Consider the following 23,767-nt stretch of genomic DNA (forward strand, 5'->3'; position numbering starts at 1 on the left):
AGTCCGTGTACACTGGCAGAATCTACACAATCGAAGCAAGGTGCTACAAAACAAAAACGGGGTAAAGATACTTCGTACGCTAAATTTATATCAGAGAGTGACAGTTTAATATGTGCTGTACTCGACTCTCATCTTCGCCGATTCAAGATAACCCTGAATCAGTACTAGAAATCAAGAATCAAAATATTGGCAATTTTTGGACACATCTCCAAGCGGCATATGACGCCATTGTAGAAACTGACGATTCAGATCTACCTGAAAATTTCAAAACCTCGGCTTACGCTAAATACGAAAATTACTAAGACCAGTATGAAGATACAAAAGCCATGATCTCTGATCAATTAAAACTAATAAATTCAATTGCACATAATCCATATCCCAGAGAAGAGCTGCTACAAACACAAGTCCAAGAGGCAAGTTCAGGCATTCACCTTTAAGTGCCAGCATGTGATACAGAAATATTTCATGGAGGTTTTGAACAATGTCCTTCCTTCCGGGACATGTTTATGACCGTGTACATAAACAATCCTAAATTATCGCAAGCGCAAAAATTTGTATCCAAAGGTCAAGCGGGCGTAATAGTCAAACAGTTCGCTCTTAATGACGAAAACTTAAGTTTCGCTTGGCTAAAAGAAACATGTAGGAATGAAAGAGTTTTAGTCGACAAACAAGTGTCGATATTAATGAATTTTACAAAACTCCAGAAAGAAAGAAGTGAAGGATTCATAAAACTTTAATCCATTGTTACAAATTGTTTGTCGGTTTTATCGACTCCGCGGAATTACCAGAAAAATCGTTGCTTTTGTAGGAGCAATCGCTCTCAGCATGAAGAAAATGCCCAACATGGCAGCAAATGAAATATTTCTTAACTACCCAATGTGAAATTGTGACCTAAATCGAAGTTTCATTAGATCCCAAGCTAGAAATTACAAAAACTTAAATCGTAGCTTTTTCAAAACACAATCGTTTACATCTGAACGGAATAAACATGCGCCATGCGAACTATATACAGGAGGGCATAAGCTTAAAGCTTGCGAGAAGTTTAAAAAAATTAAACATTAACGAAAGAAACAACTTTGTCAGGTCAAAAACACTCTGCACAAACTGTTTGAGCCATGTTCATAGTCTGAGTAATTGCGAAAATACATTTAATTGCGTCTATTGGCACAAGAGGCATCGTTAAATGGTACACTTTAATAATTTTCCCAATACACCCCAAAGTAGCGCTTTCTCAAATAGAACCACGGCTTTAGTTGCAACTGCATCTCCCGATAAACAAAATCCCAATATTTGCCAAGAGACAACATGTTGCTCGAAGACAAAAAAATCACAATCGCTACACAGTGAGAATCAAAGTAGAGTGCTACTACCTATAGCAGTTGTTTCCGTCAAACATCGACGAGAACTGTTCAAACTCAGAGCCGCAATAAACCAAGGATCCCAACGATCATTCATAGCATCTAGGGCACAGAATAGGCCAACAAAACAAGCAAATTTTTGAAATTATGGGAATGGTCGGAAGCGTAGTACAAAACTCAAATAAAACCTGCCTCATTACCCTAATTCCCCCCCAAGCATATAAGCGCATTCAAGCAGAAGCTAAAGTCTTACCGCAACTTACCTACATGCTTCCAAGCTATCATAAAAATAGCATGGATTGACAAAAGGTTATACACCCAAAGCTAGCAGACCCCAACTGCAAAATCCCCTGTCAAATAAACTTTTTATTAGGCATTAATTATACTAGAAGGTGTTCAAACACCCTTCCAGCTCAAAATACTGTATTCGGTTGGATACTGAATGGACTAGTTACGGAACCAGTTACCTCAATGACAACTCAAGTTAAGGAAATCTCAAACGAGAACTTCAATTCACAATTGTGATAATTTTGGAAGTTAGAAGAACTCCCCCCTATTTCAATTACAACACCTGAAGATACAAAGCCACAACTACTAGATCAGATAATGGTCGGTACGTCGTACAACTGCGACTAAAACAACAACTTCCAGACCCACTCACCATAGGCCACTTTCGCACTTCTGCATTACAGCAGTTTCTAAGCATGGAAAAAATATACTTAAAAAAGGTGAGCTCAAATAAGATAATGATGGTGTCTTAGAAGAATACTTCCATTTAGATCACATGGAAGAGATTAGCCCATGCGAAAAATCATTAAAGGCAAATACTACTCATTCTACTCGTACTTGCCACATTATGCAGTAGTAAAGCAACAAAGAAAACAACAAAAAAGTATAGTTGTCTTCAATGGATCAAGATACACCAAATACGTTTTCAATGGGGATGTCAAAAAAATTTATCGATAAATAGTCGTACATAAAGGTGATCAAGATTTTCAGCGAATTATTTTCCGAAATGTGCCCCATGCCTAGCCACTGGTACACTCCACGAATTGGCAGAAGATACAAAGTCAGAATTTCCTCTGGCAACACAAGTTTTAAAAACTCAAACGTACATATGTAGTCGATATCCTGTCTGGGTAGCCACAGTCTTCCACAAGCGTACGAGTCCTTATCACAGGTAATAAATGCCCTCAACACCGCATGGTTTCTAAAAAGATAACAGCTAATCTCCCAAATATCTAAAAAAATACACCGAATGACATTTTTTTGGATACTTATTTTCTTATGTTCGAAAATAAAGATACAATAAAAAATACTAGGCATGCGATATTGGACCAGTTTTCATACACGACCGAGACCATATCCGCATTATCCACCATAACGAAGAGACAGATTTTATCCTCGGTGACAAAACTTTTCGATCCCAAGCGAAAATTCTGATTCAAGAATTATGGCTAGACGGAACCGACTGGGACGCAAAAGTGAAACGACTTCGCGTAGAAAAATGGTCGCTAATAATCTGACCGACATTTCGCAGATACAAATTCAACGGTGGGTAAGCTATACCCGAATACAAAGGAAAACTATACGGCCTTTGCGACGCCTCTGAAAAGGCAAATTGTGCCACGGCTCAGACGGTTATATTTGCGTAGTCGATCTCCGTACACAAATTAATTATGCATTCTGTTAACCGCCGATAAAACCGAAACGTAAACCGTAACTAATAAACAATGAAACAAAAAATAATAATAATAAAATAACCCACTAGCAATAAATACCAACAAATAACAGATCAATCTAGATGCCGAGATTCCAATTGCACCTACGCCCACTGCACGTTCGGGCGTTACTGTTCCGTGCTCTAAATCTACCGCAGCCCTCCGAGAAGTTCCAACTGCTCCGCGTAGTGACACGCAACCACTGGCTCCGGAACCACCACAGCTTCAATGCGCGCTATGTAGCCGCCGACATCGGTTGTCACACTGTGGCATCTTCAAGAGGATGACACCTCTGCAACGATAGCATGTCGCCCAGGCACATGGCCATCAACACACATACCACATTACCACACAACATAGACTCGACCTCACAACACTGACACGCAACTTTCACAACACTCACCATGTCACCGCTTACAATCCACATTCAACATGAGAGCACCACACATCGACACCCACACACAAGTACACCAACCAACCACAATCACACCACCCACATCACACCATCTGATCCCACACACCAAAGGGGAAAAAAGGACCGACGAGGACCGCTCACCTCCTTTTCGATCTCAGCTGCGATCTGTACGCGTCTGCGCTATAACATCACAGTTACGACATCAGCAGAGAACGGTGCGCGTTTCCGCAAGTATATCACGATTCCCTGCGTTCGACCCAGTTTAGTGTTTTTAAATTATATCCGATTTTTGAATAAAATCGGGTACTGGGTACACACCCCCATAAATATACACCCGTATAAACATCTGAATTCGTATTTTAATTTACTCTGAAAAGTGGTTGAAGTGAACAAAAAAGGTGAGTACGTGAAAAATACAAGGTTGCAATGTAATATTTAAAATTAGTATTGCCAATATGGGCTTCAAACATACACATATAGTATATATACAGTATTAAAATACTAAGAGGAATCGATACGACTCACTTTGACAGAAGATTTGAGGGGCGTAGCTGTTCCCATGCAGGGTTTACTCTACTATTCTTGTCTCCGCTGGTTGGGTTTGATTTTGGTGTTGTTTATTTTATTGTTTTCTTTTTTTCGCGTCCGTTTATATTGAGTTATGTTCCATTCTATTATAATTTCGCCCCCGTGTTTTTTTTTTTGTTTTTTTTTTTTTGTTTTTCGTTACTGTACTCTTCTTTTGTTCCGCACTTTGCCTTTTGCTTTCGCAAGTGTATACATGTACATATATATACATATATAGTATATTGTTTTGTTTTACCGCACTTTATTAATTTTTTCCGCAGGATTACTCTTGCCAACAGGTGCTACTTCGGACTGAGTAGGCAATTGAGAAGTAAAGTCCTCTCTCGACAAACAAAAACCAAACTCTATAAGACGCTCATAATTCCCGTCCTGCTATATGGTGCAGAGGCTTGGACGATGACAACAACCGATGAGTCGACGTTGCGAGTTTTCGAGAGAAAAGTTCTGCGAAAGATTTATGGTCCTTTGCGCGTTAGCCACGGCGAATATCGCATTCGATGGAACGATGAGCTGTACGAGATATACGACGACATTGACATAGTTCAGCGAATTAAAAGACAGCGGCTACGCTGGCTAGGTCATGTTGTCCGGATGGATGAAAACACTCCAACTCTGAAAGTATTCGACGCAGTACCCGCCGCGGGAAGCAGAGTAAGAGGAAGACCTCCACTCCGTTGGAAGGACCAAGTGGAGAAGGACTTGGCTTCGCTTGGAATATCCAAATGGCGCCACGTAGCGAAAAGAAGAAACTCGGCTGTCTAAGATTTATTTTAAGTTTATTATTTCATATCACATGATGCACCCTGTGCGGTGTTCCTCAATTACTTAGTATTCCTTACTCCTTATATTTCATTTAACTATTGTATTACTGTCGTTGATTTCTTCTACTTTGGATTGCCGTAATAAAAGGACGTGTTCACTAGTTTAATTTCTTAACATAATTTTTGGTGCCTCCTGTGAGGACTAAGAACTATTTTAATTTTGAGAGTTTCAATTGGCGGTTTCGGTAAATAAATTGTTTTAACGCTATCCTAAAGGATTCACGCGATATTTTCGGATAAAATATCCGTTGTAATTGTAAAGCATACCCGCACTTTACATACGTAGTAAAGCATGGCAGAAATAAATCTTCGCCAGTTCCATGCATCGGCTATTTCTCGCACCATGGAACAGGTGCGCAATCCGAGCACGGGTGAATTAGATGCACCCAGGGTTGAACAACTGCTGAATTCGGCGAGATCTCATTACGAGCGCTCATAAACCACGAGGCGCTCCTGAGTCTGGTGAAAGAGGAGGAGCTGGAAGTACATTCAGCGTAGTGGGACGTCACCGAAGAGATGTACAATGAGTTATGTTCCAGTCTGATGCGCTTGCGTCCGAGCAAGAATGACGAGACGTACGCTCGTACGGAGGGCAATATGAATTCGTCGGTCGAATTGAAATTGGAGCCTCTACATATTCCATCATTTGATGGCGCGTTACACAATTGGTTGGCATTCAAGGACGCATTCGAGACCTTGGTGCACAACCGAGAATTACCCACCGCATACAAACTTGGTAAGCTGCGACAAGCTGTTCCCTGCTCAGCGGTGCCATTAGTTGGTGATATTTATTCAGGAGGTTACGAAGAACTGTGGACAGCTTTGAAGGAATGATACGACAACCCTAAGCAGTTGGCTGAAATTCATGTTGCACGTTTCCTAAACTTTTCGTTGGCGTCAGAGGAGTCAGCGCAATCATTGTTGCATATTGTGGATGTGGTTAGCGGTTCTCTGCGTTCGTTAGCCGTTATCAATTTACCCGTTCAAGAGTGGGATGCATTAACGGTGCCTATTGTGGTATCAAAGCTCCCTCCTACAACAAGGCGTGAATGGTGCATGCACTGCTCCCCAACGGAAATGTCCAGCTTGTCGGAGCTACTCAAGTTTTTGGAGAAAAGGGCTCAAAATTTGTCAACGGAGCTTGTTAAAGTCGTAGATGGTACCGACACATCCAGTCGTCAACATCAGCGTGTATCAACGGCGCGCACCGTCAAATGCAACCATTCAATGGAAGAAGCAAAATGTCAATATTGTCAAAATCAACATAAGGTCACGCGTTGTCCAACGTTATTGGACTTACCACCGGAGAAACGTTTTGATGCTCTCAGGAAAACAGGCCTATGCTTTAATTGCTTGAGGTCCGGGCATATGTCGAAACAGTGTCCAGCTGGAGGACGTCGTCAATGTGGCTGCAGGCATAATACCATTTTTTGTCGGGAGCCACAAAGGTCTGCCCCTCCTCTCACCACAAGGAGAGTGGAAACTCCTACAACTACTAAACCTCAGCCTGGTCCACCTTTAATGCCGGCTCAAGCTACGTTATGACGTCACGATTCTGTTATTGGATGCCATGTTCGGGGTGACCTGATCATACTTCTGGCAACAGCATGTGCATATGTTTCTGGGGACAATTGGGAGGAACGGTTGGCGAGGATTTTGTGCGGTCCTGGGTCTTTGAATCTTCATAGAAGCAGCTATGACGTAGCGGTCGAGGGTATTGGTGCGTTATCCTGTACACGCACCAAGGGCGTCGTGGCAATAACACTCAAGTCAACTCACTCGCAATTTTCCGTGGCAATTCATGCCTTCGTCATTCAATCTATTACATCGGTGCTTCCAACAGCACAAATCTTTGGAAATCAGTATAAACACTTGGCTGGGCTGCAAATGCCAGACCCACATTTTGGTACTCCGGGAAGCATTGACCTTCTGCTAGGAGCTGACGTCTGGGGTCTCATTCTGAAGGGAGACACGATCAAGGGTGGTCCTAACGAACCACATGCACAACTTACGAGTTTGGGTTGGGTTATTTTTAGGCCGCATCAACATCTTCAATAAACGATTCAGGCTTGCGCTTATATAGCGCCAACATTTTGGAAGAGTCTCGTTTGGACGAGATTGTAAGCAGCTTTTGGAAGCTCGACGAAGGGTCTGAAGACGACGAGGTTATTGATGATGAATGTGAGCAAATATTCTCAACGACTCATTCACGAACATTGGAAGGGCGTTACATGGTGCGTTTACTAATGCAAGCTAACGCACCACCCCTAAGCGACTCTTATGGCTGCGCTTTAAGGCAATTCTATCGTTTGGAGCGTCGACTCTCCTCCGATACACCACTACGTGACAAATACATCGCTTTCATGAAGGAGTATATCGGGCTAGGGCACATGGAAGCTCTAGGTACCTACAATGATTCCAATCGTGTATATTACATTCCGCATCATGCCGTGCTGGACAAGTTTCGTGTCGTTTTTAATGCTTCAGCACCAATATCAAATGGTGTTTCTCTAAATAATATACAGCGTGTGGGTCCAACAATTCAGAATTCGTTGAACGATATCCTTTTCCGATTCCGAAGATACGCCATTGCTCTGACCGCTGACGTGGAAAAGATGTTTCGCCAGGTTTTAGTCGCACCGGAAGATCGAGACCTCCAACGTATACTTTGGCGCGAATCCCCGAACGAGAACATAAAAATATATCAACTTACGACGGTGACGTATGGCATGGCCCATACAACGCAGTGTGAGCGTTACAATAGTGTGCTGTCGATAATTCTGGAGTAATTGCTGACCTTCATCAAGCCGAATCAGCACGTTCCGCCATTCTTTCTTCATTTTATGTGGACGATTTCCTTACGAGCTGTACTAACGTTGAAGACACAGTCATTTTAGCCAAGAATGTATCCATGATTTTGTCGAAAGGTTGTTTTAGACTTCGGAAGTGGAATTCGAATAGAGCCGCCGTCCTAGCGAAAATTGGAGAATCCTCTTCTCTACATGAATGCAATATTCACCTACCTATAGCTACAGTGCTAGGGCTGCGTTGGGACCCGGTGAGTGACGAATTGTTATTTAAGGTATCACTGAAGCAGTATAATGAAATGCCGACAAAGCGGCGAGTTCTTAGTGATGTAGCCCAACTGTATCATCCCACTGGATTTTTGGCACCAGTCATTATATCGGGCAAGGTATTTATACAGACTCTTTGGTCTACGGGTATATCTTGGGATACTCCACTACCTAAAGATCTGTGTCATATTTGGTCTAAATTTCGCGATGACTTAAGTATCCTCGATAAGGTTCGTGTACCTCGATGGCTTGGTATGGATGCAACTAATCGTACTTACCTCTATGGTTTTTGTGATGCCAGTCAGAAAGCCTATGCTGCTGTGGTTTACGCACGCACTATTGACAGTGATGATAGAGCCAAGATATCCTTGCTTACCGCACGCACCAAGGTTGCGCCGTTGAAAGGAGTCACAATCCCTCGACTGGAACTATGTGGAGCTCTTTATTAGCCAAGGCAATTTGTAATGTTCGCAAGGCGCTAAGTTTACAGGATACCTCTGTGCACTTACTGACGGACTCCAGTATTGTCTTGAGTTGGCTACGCAAACAGCCAGTGATGTTAAAGCCATATGTTGCCAACCGGGTTCGGCAAATACAACAATTGACGTCATTAAATTCGTGGCATTATGTACGTTCAGCGCAGAATCCAGCGGATTGCGCCAGCCGTGCTGTCACTCCATCAGAGTTGCTGAACCACCATTTGTGGTGGTCGGGCCCAGATTGGTTACGTCAGAAAACAACCCCATTTGACCAGGCACCGGAGTTACAAGGTGACGAACGTATAACTATGCAAAGTGAAGAGAGGTCAAGTGTTTTAACCTTCGCATCCTCAATTAGATTGCAGCTCATCACCCGGCGTATAGATGGAAAACATATTCCACTAACACAGCGTTTTAGTTCCATCAGACGACTTATCAGAACTACAGCTATAGTTCTGCGCTGGTTACCAAGGTATCGCAATTTTCGACAACATCTTGTTACAACCCCAGAGATGGATAACGCGCTTGAATGGCTCATTCGTATTGGTCAATCGTCCGCGTTTCCTCAAGACTTACGTTGCTTACGCGAAGCAACCAACTTATCAACCTCCAGTCCACTATTAGCATTTAACCCCTACATAGATGATCATGGTATCATCCGGGTAGGCGGCCGCATTCATAGATCAGCATTGGTTGAAGAACATCGTCATCCAACTATACTTCCGAGGGCTAGCGATTTATTTAGGTTGCTTGTTCACCAAACTCATATCGACACCCTTCATGGCGGTACACAGCTGATGCTTCAGACCCTACGCTACCGCTATTGGATTCTTCATGCAAGGCAAGTTGTTCGCAGTGTGGTACACAAATGTGTGATTTGCAGAAGACATCGGGGAGTTACCATTACTCAACAGATGGCCTCATTACCACGACATCGGGTCAGCGTATCTCGGCCATTTCTGGTGTCAGGTTTAGATTACTGCGGTCCCTTTTCAGTCCGCATTGGCACTAAAAGATCGCGCAGTACAGTGAAAACTTATCTGTCAGTTTTTGTATGTATGGCTACCAAAGCTGTCCACATCGAGTTGGTGGATGACCTGTCATCAAAGGCGTTTATAGACGCCTTCACGCGTTTTATTAGTCGACGCGGTTTGTGTCGTGACTTATATAGCGACAACGCTACAACTTTCGTCGGAGCCAATCGGATGATGAAGGAAGATCTAGCCGCTTGGCACAGTGAACAGAATCAACAATATCTCGCCAACATTGGGACGAGTTGGCACTTTATAACCCATCAAGGTGGATTGTGGGAGGCTGCCGTGAAGTCAGCGAAACGACATTTGGTTCGTGTCATCGGTAATCAGGCGATGTGGCATTCGCAATTACAAATACTCGCGGCTCGAATTGAAGCTTGTTTGAATTCGCGTCCACTTATACCGCTGACTGATGACCCTGAAGACAAATATGCGCTAACACCTGGAGACTTCCTCATTGGCGCCCCACTTATCGCAGTACCAGAACCGAACGTGGCGGAAATTCCATCCAACCAACTAAAGCACTGGCAGTGGTTACGACGAATCCATCAACAGTTCTGGCATCGGTGGAGTGAGGAGTATTTGGCGACTCTACAATCACGAAGTAAGTGGCGCAGACGTTCCGAAAATATTCGGGTGGGAGATATCGTCCTGGTCAGACATGAGAACCTCCCCCCAACACATTGGCGACTGGGTCGTGTAACAGAGGTACATCCTGGCAGTGATGGCCTTGTTCGAAACGCAACATTGATGACTTCTAATGGCGTGTGCACCCGGGCAGTACAAAAACTGTGCTTACTTTTACAACCGGACGATTTCGAAGCAGTTGCTTCGACCGGGCAGGATGTCTAAGATTTATTTTAAGTTTATTATTTCATATCACATGATGCACCCTGTGCGGTGTTCCTCAATTACTTAGTATTCCTTACTCCTTATATTTCATTTAACTATTGTATTACTGTCGTTGATTTCTTCTACTTTGGATTGCCGTAATAAAAGGACGTGTTCACCAGTTTAATTTCTTTAACATCGGCTATAATCGCGTAAGCGGTGTCTACGCCAGTAAAGAAGAAGAAGATCCACAATGTACTGATGAAATAGTTGTCTGTATCGGAGAATGTTGTTGCCTTCATTAGCACGAATTATCCATCGATATGCGTAGAAGTTTATAGCACTAGCTGTCTTTATCAGTTCTTCAGCTGCAAATAAATATACTTATGAAATGAACAGAAATTATTGACTTAAAAAAATTGTAAGATAATATTTAAATGATATCCATCTTCTCCTTCCCAAAATATCAAGAGATACCATAAAGCATCATAAGAACGATGATTGTCTTCAATTGTTTGGATCGTATTATCTCTGCAACGATGTGTATGAGCAGGGGCGTTATCGTGGTGCAAAAGCCAATTTTTGTTCTTTCACAAATCCGGGCGTTTCTGGCGGATTGCTTCGCGCAAATTGCGCATAACTTGCAGGTAGTATTCCTTATTTACCGTTCAAGAACTCATGATGCACCACGCCACTCAAAACGATTAAGTGATGCTCGTGCCAATGCTCGATTATCCTGATTTCGCCGTTTGTTATGTTCTCTACTTGTGTTGGTCGCTTGTTGACGTGCCCCTCGTTGTCTTAAGGTATTAGCACGAAGACGTTGAGTGCTTTGCCCTGAATTTTCATTTGCACGAGTACGTGCAACTTGATTTCTTAATTTTATATTGTATTATCCGCCTATTGTTCTTCGACTGATATGATACGTCGACCAATATTTCTCGCTCTTCCACGAAAACGTGGCATTTTTCTGTAAAAATAAGAAACTGTTAAATAATACCAAACGAATATAAAAATACCCAACGATTACCCTCCTCCCACCCAACCGACGCGAGGGGCGCAATCCGCGAACGAGCGGAATTAGCCGAGTCATAAAAGGCAAGAGAGTTTAAGCGTTGCGATCATAAGCTGTTCAGCTACAGAAACAACAATTTCAACAGCCAAAATTAAGAATTAAATTAATGTTTATAATATTTAAATGTTACTTGTTAAGAGTGGATAAAATAATTTTTTTTTTCAGTTTTTTAAAGACATCTTTTGTTTTCTCGCTTACGCAGTGTTTTCTTAATTTCATCGACTACTTAATTCGTTTTTCACCGCTCGTGAGTGCTCTATTTCTTTAATTATTCGTGTTTACATTGCTCACTAGCACTCTAACCTCAAAAGCATAAAATTTTACACGTGTACGATGGCTCCGAGGCTATCAAATATCAGGGAGAATCGCTTCTCTATACTCGACATGGGACCAAAAAGAAAAAAACGCAAACCTCCAATAACTGTTCAATTGTCTAACATCATGCCATCAAACAAATTAGCAGTGAAGTGCTTAACATATCCACTCTTCGTGATGAAAAACTATTGCTTCTGGTAAATTATAACAAAATAGCCGATAAATTTCTAAGGGCGAAACAATTGGTAGGCGTGTGTCCCATATTAGCCACGCTACACGCATCACTCAACCAAGTGAAAGGTACCGTATACGCTCCTTTTCTCAACAATGTTGCTGTTTAAATGACTTAAGCATCTCCCCGCATGTACACCTCACTCTACCTGAGAAAAACTGGCGCACCCTAGCAAGACAGCTTAATACAACACATCTGATGGCACCATACTCTTACATCACCACACCACACCAACACAACTCACCACACCTGTACCCACTCAACAAAAAGGATGGGAAAAAGGATAGCGAACACAATTCAACACATACAATTCGACCATAAACATTCGCTTCTACACTGCGCCGCGTCGTCAACTTTAAACACAATTCGATCTAAGGCAAATCGATCCGTACATCTCGCTGCTCAACCGCGACTACCCAATTCGACCTCGATTCGCGGAACCCCGAACTCGTTAAATTTACGGCTGTACTATACTGTAAAATTCAAATTACCGCATTTTAATCTAGTATATATTGTATATATTCTACATCATTACATATACATATTCTCAAATATATATACTTACTTTGGTCCAACACCAACAAATCAAAAATTTAAACATTTATGAGAAATTTTCGGCAATATCCCTTCTGCTAATAAAGCAGCACGTCAAGATTGCATATAACAAAATAAGCAAAGGCAAACATTAAAATCATAATATAAAAAGCAACACAAAAAAAAAAAAATATAAAACAACAAAACCGACATACCTATGCATATTTACCGAGTGCAGGTATATTACACGTACTTATATATAATAGTGCATACGGAAGACATCTGTTTACCGAACGCATTTTCCCCCGCTCTCTTTTCGTCGTGCAAATATATTGCCAAACAAAAAAAGCAAAATTACACAAGCATTAGAGCATATGGTTTGCTCATACATTAGCACAAACAATTTGTGCATATTAATCAAAAAAAGCGAATTGATCTCTCTAACGAGCTCTCAATTGCTTAAGAATATAAGAACAGAAGCATAATCATAAGCACAAACAATTCGTGCATACTTATGTACAAAGCATATTGATCTCTGCGACGAGTTCTCAATTGCACAAAAACAAGTACATACAAGCCAATTATTAGGGTGTACCTAAAAATAAATAATTCGGACATCAAACATTTTAATTAATAAAAAGCGCGGTTTTGAATACCAATTAACACTTCAAATATATTTTCGAACTAAAATATAACTAAATAATATTATTTTGCAAAAATGGTTCATAACGACACAAATCAAAATACACATGTAGGAGCTACACGCTCAAAACAGGTCGTTAAATTCATTTCACAAAGTGACAGTTTATTAAGATACTGCACTAGATTTGCCTCTTTGCCGATTAATGAAAACTCTGAATCTTTATTAGAAATCAAAATTCAAAATCTTGAAAACTTTTGGACTCGGCTCCAAGTGGCTCATGACGCCATTTTAGATTCTAACGATTCAGATACACATAATTTTAAATCATCGGCTTACGATATTTACGAAAACTGCTTGGACCAATATGAAGAAACGAAAGCTATGATCTCCGATCAATTAAAGCTCATAAAAGCAATCGCACCTGCTCCCCACAGTGGAGTAGAGCTGCCACAAGAATACAGTCAGAAGGCATGTTCAGGCATCCAACTCGAGTTGCCCGCTTGTGACACAGAAACTTTTTACGGAGGTTATGAAGAATGGCCGTCCTTTCGGGACATGTTCATGGCCGTGTACATAAACCATCCTCAATTGTCACAAGCGCAAAAATTGTATCACCTCAGATACAAAACAAAAGGTCAAGCAGGCGAAATAGTTAAACAGTTCGCATTAAATGACGACAATTTCAATTTGGCTTGGGAAGCTCTAAAAGCTAGATTTGAAAACGAAAGAATATTGGTCGATAAGCAAGTAACGACACTATTAAACTTGCCTAAAATTAAGAAAGAAACAAGTGTAGAATTCATTAAACTAGAATCCACTGTTTCTAATTGTTTGTCGGTTCTATCGACACTTAACATCCCCACAGACAGCTGGGACCCAATTCTGGTAAACATTTGCACCGCCGCATTACCAGAAAAGTCGTTACTTCTATGGGAGCAATCGCTCTCATCACGAAAAAAGTGCCCAACGTGGCAACAAATGAAAGATTTTCTCACCACCCAATATGAAATTGCGGAAAGGTTAGAAGAAAAAATAATCAAAACTAAGAAAAATAAACACGACCATAATAGAAGCTTAAATAGACCCCAAGCTAGAAGCAAAAACAAATCAAACATAACTTTTAACAAAATACAATCGTTCACATCCGAACAAAGAATACATACGTCATGCGAACTATGCACAAGAGGGCACAAGCTAAAATCTTGCGAAAAGTTTAAAAAACTTAATATAAACGAAAGGAACAACTTTGTCAGATCAAAAAGACTCTGTACAAACTGCTTGTCCCATACACATAATTTTAAAAATTGCAAAAGCAAATTTAACTGCTTATATTGTCATAAAAGACATAATACAATGCTTCATTACAGCAGACATCCTAACTCACTCCAAAAAAGCGCTTATACAAAAAGAACCACGCGTTTAACAAAAGCAAATCCCGAAATCCACTATTCAAAAAATTGCCAAGGCACACCATGTTGCCCAAAGGCACAAAAAGTTCAAACGCTCCACAGTGAAACACAAAGGGGACTAGTTACCGAACTAGTTACAACCATACCAACTCAAGTTGAGTACAATACAAATAAATACCTTAATTCACAATTAAGGCAATTTCAAACTCTAGAAGATCAGTATTGTGAAGACTGCTCTAAAGCTACAATTACTCGATCAAATAATGGCCGGTACGTCGTACGACTACCACTAGAGCCACAATTTTCCAATACCTCACATATTGGTAGAAAAAACAAAGTAAGATTTCGGACTAACAATATTAAAAACTCAAATATATGTTACTTTTCGACCCCGCAGGATGGCTTTCGCCAATAATGAAAAAAAAAAAAAAAAACAATTCTGAACAGATCTTAGAGCGGTGGCAGACTACTAAACGCCAAAGAGTGCATATATAACAAAATAAAATATAACAAAAGTGCCTCAAGAGGCTTAAATTTTCAAATAAATAGAATCGCAAAAGCAAGTTAAGGGATCACCATACTCCCAATGCGATACAGTGACGCACCTACATTTACAAATAGCTAAGGTCGCTCTTATTGCATCTTCTTAAGCGCTCAAGGGTAGTTGGTGAGAATCTGTTGTAAAGCTTGAACATCCCGTTTAAAAAAATTAGAATTCTAATGAAGCCGTTCGCAATTACCGGCCACTCTCTCGCAAGATCCCTCTATTGTCACAGCCCTAACTCCAGGGCTAAGGAGTACCCATTCTGGCCATATCTGAGCCAGGCGTGGAGTTACTAAAAACCAATAACACAGAAAAGGCAACAAAAAACCAGCTAGTTTCCCAAGCCGATGGTAAAGAAATTTTAAATAAAACCACAAATAATAAGCCGTCATTACAGAAATTGTCAATAACCGCCAATAAAAATATATATAAACGAGTTTAAAAATAATTCAAATCGCCAAGTCATAAAATATGAAGGGAATTTCAATATGATCCGTTCATACATATTGATGTTTTTTATTTCAAACACCAATTCCCGCCGAAATACATTGAACATCATATACGTAATACTAGGCAAAAAATTTGCCTAGGGGGCCCAGTATGTTTAAATGACTTAAGCATCTCCCCGCATGTACACCTCACTCTACCTGAGAAAAACTGGCGCACCCTAGCAAGACAGCTTAATACAACACATCTGATGGCACCATACTCTTACATCACCACACCACACCAACACAACTCACCACACCTGTACCCACTCAACAAAAAGGATGGGAAAAAGGATAGCGAACACAATTCAACACATACAATTCGACCATAAACATTCGCTTCTACACTGCGCCGCGTCGTCAACTTAAAAGACAATTCGATCTAAGGCAAATCGATCCATACATCTCGCTGCTCAACCGCGACGACCCAATTCGACCTCGATTCGCGGAACCCCGATCGCCAGTTCCGGCAAACCATTACTATTTTAAAATTTTTATAAAATATAAATTTATTTTATAAATAAATTGGTTAAAGAACCTTAGTGTATAAAGTGTTTTTTATTTCAATTAAAGCAGTAGTTGGAAACAATTAAATCTGCTAGTGTAAGTGAAGTATCGCAAAATGCTAAATTGGGCAGCCAAATAAACAGTTGCAGAAGAGGAAATCATTCAAGAATTATCGTCCCAAGGAGTGGTCGAGTTTATAAATTTAAAAAATATATCGATGGGAAATTATTACCATCGGGAGTGGTCTTGCTCACTTTTAATCTTTATAATTTACCCAATAAAATCGATATCATGGTGCAAAGTATTAGTTCGCCAATATATACCCCTCCCCATGCGATGCAAATCTTGTCAGATTCATGGGCATACAAAGAACAATGCCAACGCTCTCCTCTTTGTTAAAACTGTTCACTCCCTCCTCATTCTCCTTCCGACTGTGGTCGCACTTTTCGCGCTAATTGTTTCCAAGCACACCCCTCCTCCTCCAAGGAATGTCCAAAATTTGTACAAGCTAAAGAAATTATAAAAATCAAAACCATGAACAAGTGCTCAATGCGGGAAGCTACAAAAATATACAAACAACAAGCAAACGTAACAAACTCTTTCAATAGCTCCTATGCTGACATTGCATCCACTACTAACGCAAGCAAAACCAACACAACAATTTACGAAAACAACAATAATGCCAACAAAAAAAACTTAAATAAAACACAAATCAATATTGGCAATATAGACCTTTCCCACATATCCTCCACTCCTAGCAAACAAACCAACATACCAGACTCCCCGAAAGTAGAATCATATACAGCAATACAAATAAATTATAAAATTCCATCACACCAACAAACAAAATAACACTTCCAATTCTCCGGTTTTAGAAATCTCACATCCAATCACAGATCAAATCGAAATAGAAACAAACTATAATATAAATCCACCTTTTCAACCAAACTCACCATACTCTCTCTCTCTCAATTCCAATCATATTATCAACCTCTCCCAACTCTCTCAAGTTCTCGCTACTCTAGAACAAAACACATCTGAAAACGAAATGCTAGATAACTAAACACTTCATACACGACTATTCACATGAATACATATTCTCACGTTCTGCTTTTCTCTCATTTACATCAATGGTATTAAAAATCATCCAGTGGAATATGAATGGATATTGGAAAAATTAACATGAGCTGCAACTACTTATCAAAGAAAAGAATCCAGATGTGATACGAGTATGTATTCAGGAAACTCACATTCCAATAACAAATATCCAAAAAACATACTTTCCCAAACAATACACTGGCTACTTTTTTAATTTAAACAACATACAAACTAACAAACAAGGAGTTGGTATACTAGTTAAAAGACATATACCTCATGAAATGTTTAATATATATTACTTTAACATTGTCTACCATATCAATCAAATTAAAACTTAGCCATCCAATTTGTGTTGTTAAACTTACATTCCCCTCCAGCAAATTTTTAACGAATCCGATCTAAGGTGTATATATCATCGGCTTACCAAACCTTTCCTATGGGTTGGCAACTTCAATGCTTGGAACCCACTTTGGGGCTCTCCCTAATCAAATCCAAGAGGCTTGATAATTAAAAACCTTATAACAAACCACCAATTGTCATTACTTAATAATGGCGCTCCCACCCACTTTTCAACTCATTCAACGTTCACCAATGTTGACCTCTCCTTTTTTTCTCCCGAATTGTCTTCCAGAATCGAGTGGAGTGTTTTTTCCGAACTTAAAGGTAGTGACCACTCCCCGATTTCAATCAATATTGCTACTGTCCTACATCCTACAAAATACACTCACCTCCCCCGATTTAAGACAGACTTAGCTAATTGGGACAAATTTCAAGCAGATATATTAAATAGTATGAAATACTCGCCGGCAGGCAATATTAACTAAGAAACCTCTTTTATTACATAAACTATACGCTCGGCAGCTAACAAATCAATTCCCCAAAGTAAGCGAAAAATTTTCAAAGCCTCCCCCATTTGGTGGAATAAAGAGCTTCAAGAACATCGCAACCAAAAAATTGAATGCTGGAAGACTCTAAGAAATTCCCTAACCGATGCAAATATAATGAACTTCAAAAAATCGAATGCTCATTTCAAAAGTGCGCCCAATGCAGCCAAGAGAAAGAATTTTGAAACTTTTACCTCCCATATTTCCCCTTCATCCAAAAAAATTTGGCATGACATCAAACTCCTAACTAGTATCCCACACCCCCATATAGCAGTTATTCAATCCGAGGGAACAGTGCTATGCGACTCCATAGATATAGGAGCAGCCTTTGCACAACATTGGTCTCAATATTCAGTTGACGGCAACTTTTCTGAAGAATACATCCAGGAAGAACATCGTTGGCTTTCCATGCACTACGCTCCTATAAACCTTTCCTTATCGGCCATTCACTTAGACAATATGATAACATACTGTGAACTGGAATCTGCACACGTACACGCCAAAGGCAAAACACCTGGCATCGATCGTATATCTTATCCGATGCTATCAAATCTACCTCTAATTGCCAAACAAAAAAACAATACTATTCTCATGCTTGGAAAACTGCCGCAGTCATTCCAATAATCAAACCAGCCGTCCAACCTGGTTTCTTCTTATAGACCTATTTCTTTGCTTTCTTGCCTCAGCAAAACTTTTGAAAAAATTATTACGAAGCGACTAATTTGGTTCATTACTAAAAATATTCGTATCAAACATAATCAAACTGCCTTTAGAAGCAGACAAAGTACAACCGATTCACTTTTGCAACTACAACATTTTGTATCCGACTCGATTGCCACAAAAAATCACGCCACCGACTTCGAGAAAGCCTTTGATCGCGTTGGCGTTCACGCAATACTAAGCCAACTTACAGACTGGAAGGTAAACCCTTTTAACAACGGTATACCCCTAGGCTCCCCTCTATTCGTAGTTCTATTCATTATTGCGTTTGATAAACTCACCGATATCTGCCTAAATATAAAAAAATATTAATATAACTATGTATGCCGATGATGCTTTTATTTACACTAATTTGAAAGATCCGCAGGCAACTAATGATGTTTTCAATGAAGTACTTACGAAATTCAAAAAATGGGATTCACTTTCCGGAGCAGCTATCCCAACTTCTAAATGTAAATTATTACATACTAGCGGGCCCGGTGCCTGCTTCGCACGGTAAAACAAAATAAGAAAAGAAACACACTTGTTTTTAATAAAGTTGGTTTTGTTCCCTATTATTCAACTTTTAATTCTAGTTTCTTACAATCTTAGAGTATGTATCACTTAAACTATCTTAGAGCTCTTTTGTAGAAACATTTTTGGTTTTGCCATGAGTTGTTGTGTAGATAAAGAGAACTGAAGGCTTGCCAACACGTGAGCACGAAACATATAATTGGCCGTGTGAAAAGCAAGGATATTCTAAATCAATTCCACAGAATTCCAACGATTGCCCTTGCGCTTTATTTATTGTAATAGCAAATGCAAGACGTACTGGAAACTGTAGTCTTTTGAATTCAAAAGGTAAATCTGATGGAATCATTGGAATGCGTGGAATCAATATATCTTCACCTTTAAACTTCCCCTTTAAAATTGTTACTTCGATTAAATTGTTCATGACCTTTTTAACCGCTAATCTTGTCCCATTGCATAATCGTAGTTGATTTATATTTCGAAGCATAATAATGGGAGCACCCACTTTCAATTGTAAACGATGAGGTGGAAATCTGGGTAAATCTAAGGAATTCAAAAATTATGTCGGATAATTAACAGCGTCGTCTTGATTCGTAACCGTGCCAACTGATTGATATGTTACAACCTCGCCAGGAACATGGGTTAAAATGTCTGCATTCGTTTGACCAACGTCTTTATTTTTTAGCGGCCAGTATAGCTCTTTCAGTCAACCAATTATGATTGCGATAATTTTCTGCAATATTTGGAAAAACACTTGACACCAATTCTTCTTTTGTTGGTGCAATATTACAAAAGTTATCTGGTAAAGTGATTAAGCCAGTTTCACGATCACCAGCTAGTTAACCATTGCCTATTGCCAACAGTTGCCTTGAAAATGTGTCGGCCGATGGATCGTTTTGAATTTGTACTGGCACATTTGTAGTCAAATTGAGTATTTTTACATGTCTCCATAAATAAGATGACTTTAAACATACTTTTAATTCATCTGCTGGTGTTGAACGGGGAATCACAGGAAATGTCTGACGAAAATCACCAGCGAACAGAATCAAAGCGCCACCAAATATCTGTTGATCATTACTACGCAAGTCTTGCAATATCCTGTCTAACGCTTCCACTGATTTCTTATGGGCCATTGTACATTCATGCCACACTTTTAATTTGCATTGTTGCAGACTTTGCCCATTCCTGAATTTTTGAAAACATTACAGGTGGGATTTTCATTTACATTCATATTCAGTGGTAATTTAAGTGCAGAATGGGCTGTCCGACCACCATCTAATAACGTCGCTGCTATTCCAGATGATGCAAGTGCCAATGCTATATTACTCTGTGGTCTTATAGTCGCTAATAGCAAGGAAATCAGAAATGTTTTGCCAGTTCCTCCTGGAGCGTCTAAAAAAAAAACATTCCTCCAATTTCGTTTCGTACTGATTCCATTATGGTATCACATGTGTGTCCCTGTTCTGGATTCAATTTACGCAAATTCAAGTTTATAAATGTGGTCAACTCATTCAAATCATATTGTTTTTCACGGTTTATTTCTTGATTGAATGCATCATGCATTGGTCGATTTGGAGCCACCAAACCCAATTATGTCAATGCTTTATTTGCAATTACCAAACAAATATCTAAAATTTTCCCATAATTGCAGTGGATCAGATGGAAAACATGTTGCAATAATAATAGCAAATATTGTTCGTATTTGATGAGGAGAACCTGTTGCTGATGCATCCCTAAGTGTCGCATCCCAGTGATTATCATTTTCCATTAAATGCAATTCCTGACATGCTTGACGAAAAGTGTGACCCCGTTACCTCTTTTCAAACTCAAAAAAGATGTAGGCCCACGAACATAAATCAATAATAGATGCAAATAAAAACATTCAGCATGACTGGGATGCACTGTGTAGAGACGTCCAATGGCATAACTTTCAAAAATGCCAGCATAACCTTGAACTGGTCTTCCTTGCTTACGTCTGTTCCATTTCTTTCAAGATGCATTCCAAGTGTAATATGTTGGTACTTGTGAATAAAGCAATGTTTTAGCAAATTAGCATCTAGATTATTGACTCGTAGATTTATTGATTTTCCATTATCATCCGTTGAGCGTCGGCGATACAATGGGTAACCATCTTTTCCATTAATTGTCTCGGAAATCAAATCTCTGGGATACCGCTTCGTGCATTTCCCACCTTTCATACATGGCCAATTAATATTTAGAACACCACATGGTCTATGAATCATACTTTTTGTAACAACATCAAATAAACCTGCATCCTGATCAGGAATTTCTACTGAGATGATGTCATCTATTTGATCGCTTGTTATTTTGTTGACTAACCATATCAAAATATGGGCATGCGGTAATCCTCTCTTTTGCCATTCCACTGAATACATCCAACATCGAACTTCGCCGAAAACTTGAAACAATAAAATCTATCAATGACTTCAGCTTCTGTCTAAATACTCGTCAAGTTATGTCATGACGGTCTGTAGAAGATTGCCCTACAGATAAATATTGCTTGATTTCGTCCCATTGTGGATTACATGTAAATGTAATAAACAAATCTGGTCGACCATACAAACGAACATAGCAAATAGCATCTTGTGCATATTCATGCATGTGCCTTGGACTGCCTGTGTAACTTGCTGGTAAAATAACAACTTGTCCAACATTGTCAACATTTCCATCATTATTGATTGCTTCGCGGAGATGTATATACTCTTCTGATCACAACTTCCGTTGATTGAATTGAATAAAGTTCAAACGCTCTGTTTCTATCTCTGCAAACATGTCTACGACATATTGATGAAAGAGTCTCCGACATTTCAAAATATGATTTTCTTGATTTTGTCGCATCATAATTCTATGTGCATAACCACAAACTTATGCAAACTTGCGTGATTATATCTAAATCTAGCACCAACAACAACAAACAACATTAACGTAGATTTGTGCGGCACGCCTTTGAAAATTTTGATTAATACTTGTCGGCCTACGATCTGAAACCGATCTTGCAACACGTTCCCTTGTATTTGCAATCTCTTGTTCTCCGCTGTTCTTGCGATTGATTTTCCCTTTCGTTTGATCTATTTTGCGTTCTACGCGACCGACGTCCAATGTCAGCTCTTGCTCTTCGTGGCATTTTTAGAAGAAACTAAACTAAAGATAATAAAGAACTTCAGTAATAAATTGATGAAATCCAGCAAATTCTGGACTCGAAAAGCTGAAAATGTGTCAAAATTCAATTAAAAATTGGCCAAAAAATCGAAATAATTTTTGTCTTACCGTTCGAAAGCGAAAATGAAACGCTCGAGATCGTCTGCACTCGAAAAGCTCCAAAAAGTGACGAAAAGACACGAAAATCTGCTGATCTAGCTCACTGATCGGACATTAAACAAAAAAAAATTCACTCAATTTTTTAATTTTTTTCACAAAATATCAAATTTGTGATTTGTCGTTTGTAACAATCAGAACACTTGTTTAGCAAAACAATCGATTTTTATCTCAGTAATCATTGTTTGTTTAATTTTGTTTAACAAAATATTCAAATTAAAACGATGATTAGAACGAAAATTAATTTATTTTAATCAAAATACTCACCAAAAAATGCGAAGAAATTAATATTTTCAAAAAGCAATTACGATAAGATCAATCACCAATGACGTCCAAAGAGAAAAAAGAAATGATAACAAATTGCTATTTGCAACACTCCGTGCAATGGTCTCCAATACACAAACGACCAAAATGTACTCGTATTTAATACTAATGAATGCTGTATGCGGTACAAAAAACGCCTGCGGCAAAAACACACTCACTTCACATACGCATCGCACACACATGCGTTATCGGATTTCAACCAAACTTCATATAAACCATATATGGGCCACTGCCTACGTAGTGTGTAAGTTTGGTTGAAATCGCACGACACGTTTATGATTAGTTCGGCGACGTACATATACGGACTTATTTTTATGCATATAGATTTGTAAAAAAAAGATTTGTTCATACCCAGATCTAATTTTCGACAATACTTTAATCACTTTTGTAAATAACTTAAAAATATTAGAAATATATTTTGACAATAAGTTTACATTTAAGTATGACTGTATTAACCTTAGAAAATCGCTTTCAAGTAGACTAAACATAATTAAGTATTTATCTAGCAAGCGGTCATTTATACACACAAATACACTTAATGTAACAAGAGCCATAATACTCTCTCAAATAGACTATGGCCTGCCGATTTACGGTTGGTGCTCGAACACAAACATTAAGCTGTTGGAGGCTCCATATCACGCCGCAATTCGTCGTAGCTTAAACGCTTTTCCTACATCACCAACTAAATGTATCTTAGGAGAAAGTGGCTTACCGTCAATAAAGAAAAGAGTTTAGGAAAAAATTATACAACTTCTTCCAAAAATACTTAATTCTCCAAACTCTGGCATTCAGAAATGTATAACGCTTGCAGCAAAATACAAAAGGAA

At 39.4% G+C, this 23,767-nt stretch overlaps 1 protein-coding gene across 1 annotated transcript in view; it reads left to right on the forward strand.

Moving 5' to 3' along the window:
* The first annotated feature begins 3,846 nt into the window (after positions 1-3,846).
* The window catches only part of LOC125779317 (uncharacterized), a 331,415-nt gene continuing 311,494 nt past the window's right edge, over positions 3,847-23,767 (forward strand). Inside the window, exon 1 of the mRNA XM_049460597.1 lies at positions 3,847-4,523. The gene's annotated coding sequence lies outside the window, so the exon portion shown is untranslated. The remainder of the gene's footprint in view (positions 4,524-23,767) is intronic.

The sequence above is a fragment of the Bactrocera dorsalis genome, chromosome 6, assembly GCF_023373825.1.
Source record: "Bactrocera dorsalis isolate Fly_Bdor chromosome 6, ASM2337382v1, whole genome shotgun sequence".
NCBI classification, from domain to species: Eukaryota; Metazoa; Arthropoda; class Insecta; order Diptera; family Tephritidae; genus Bactrocera; species Bactrocera dorsalis.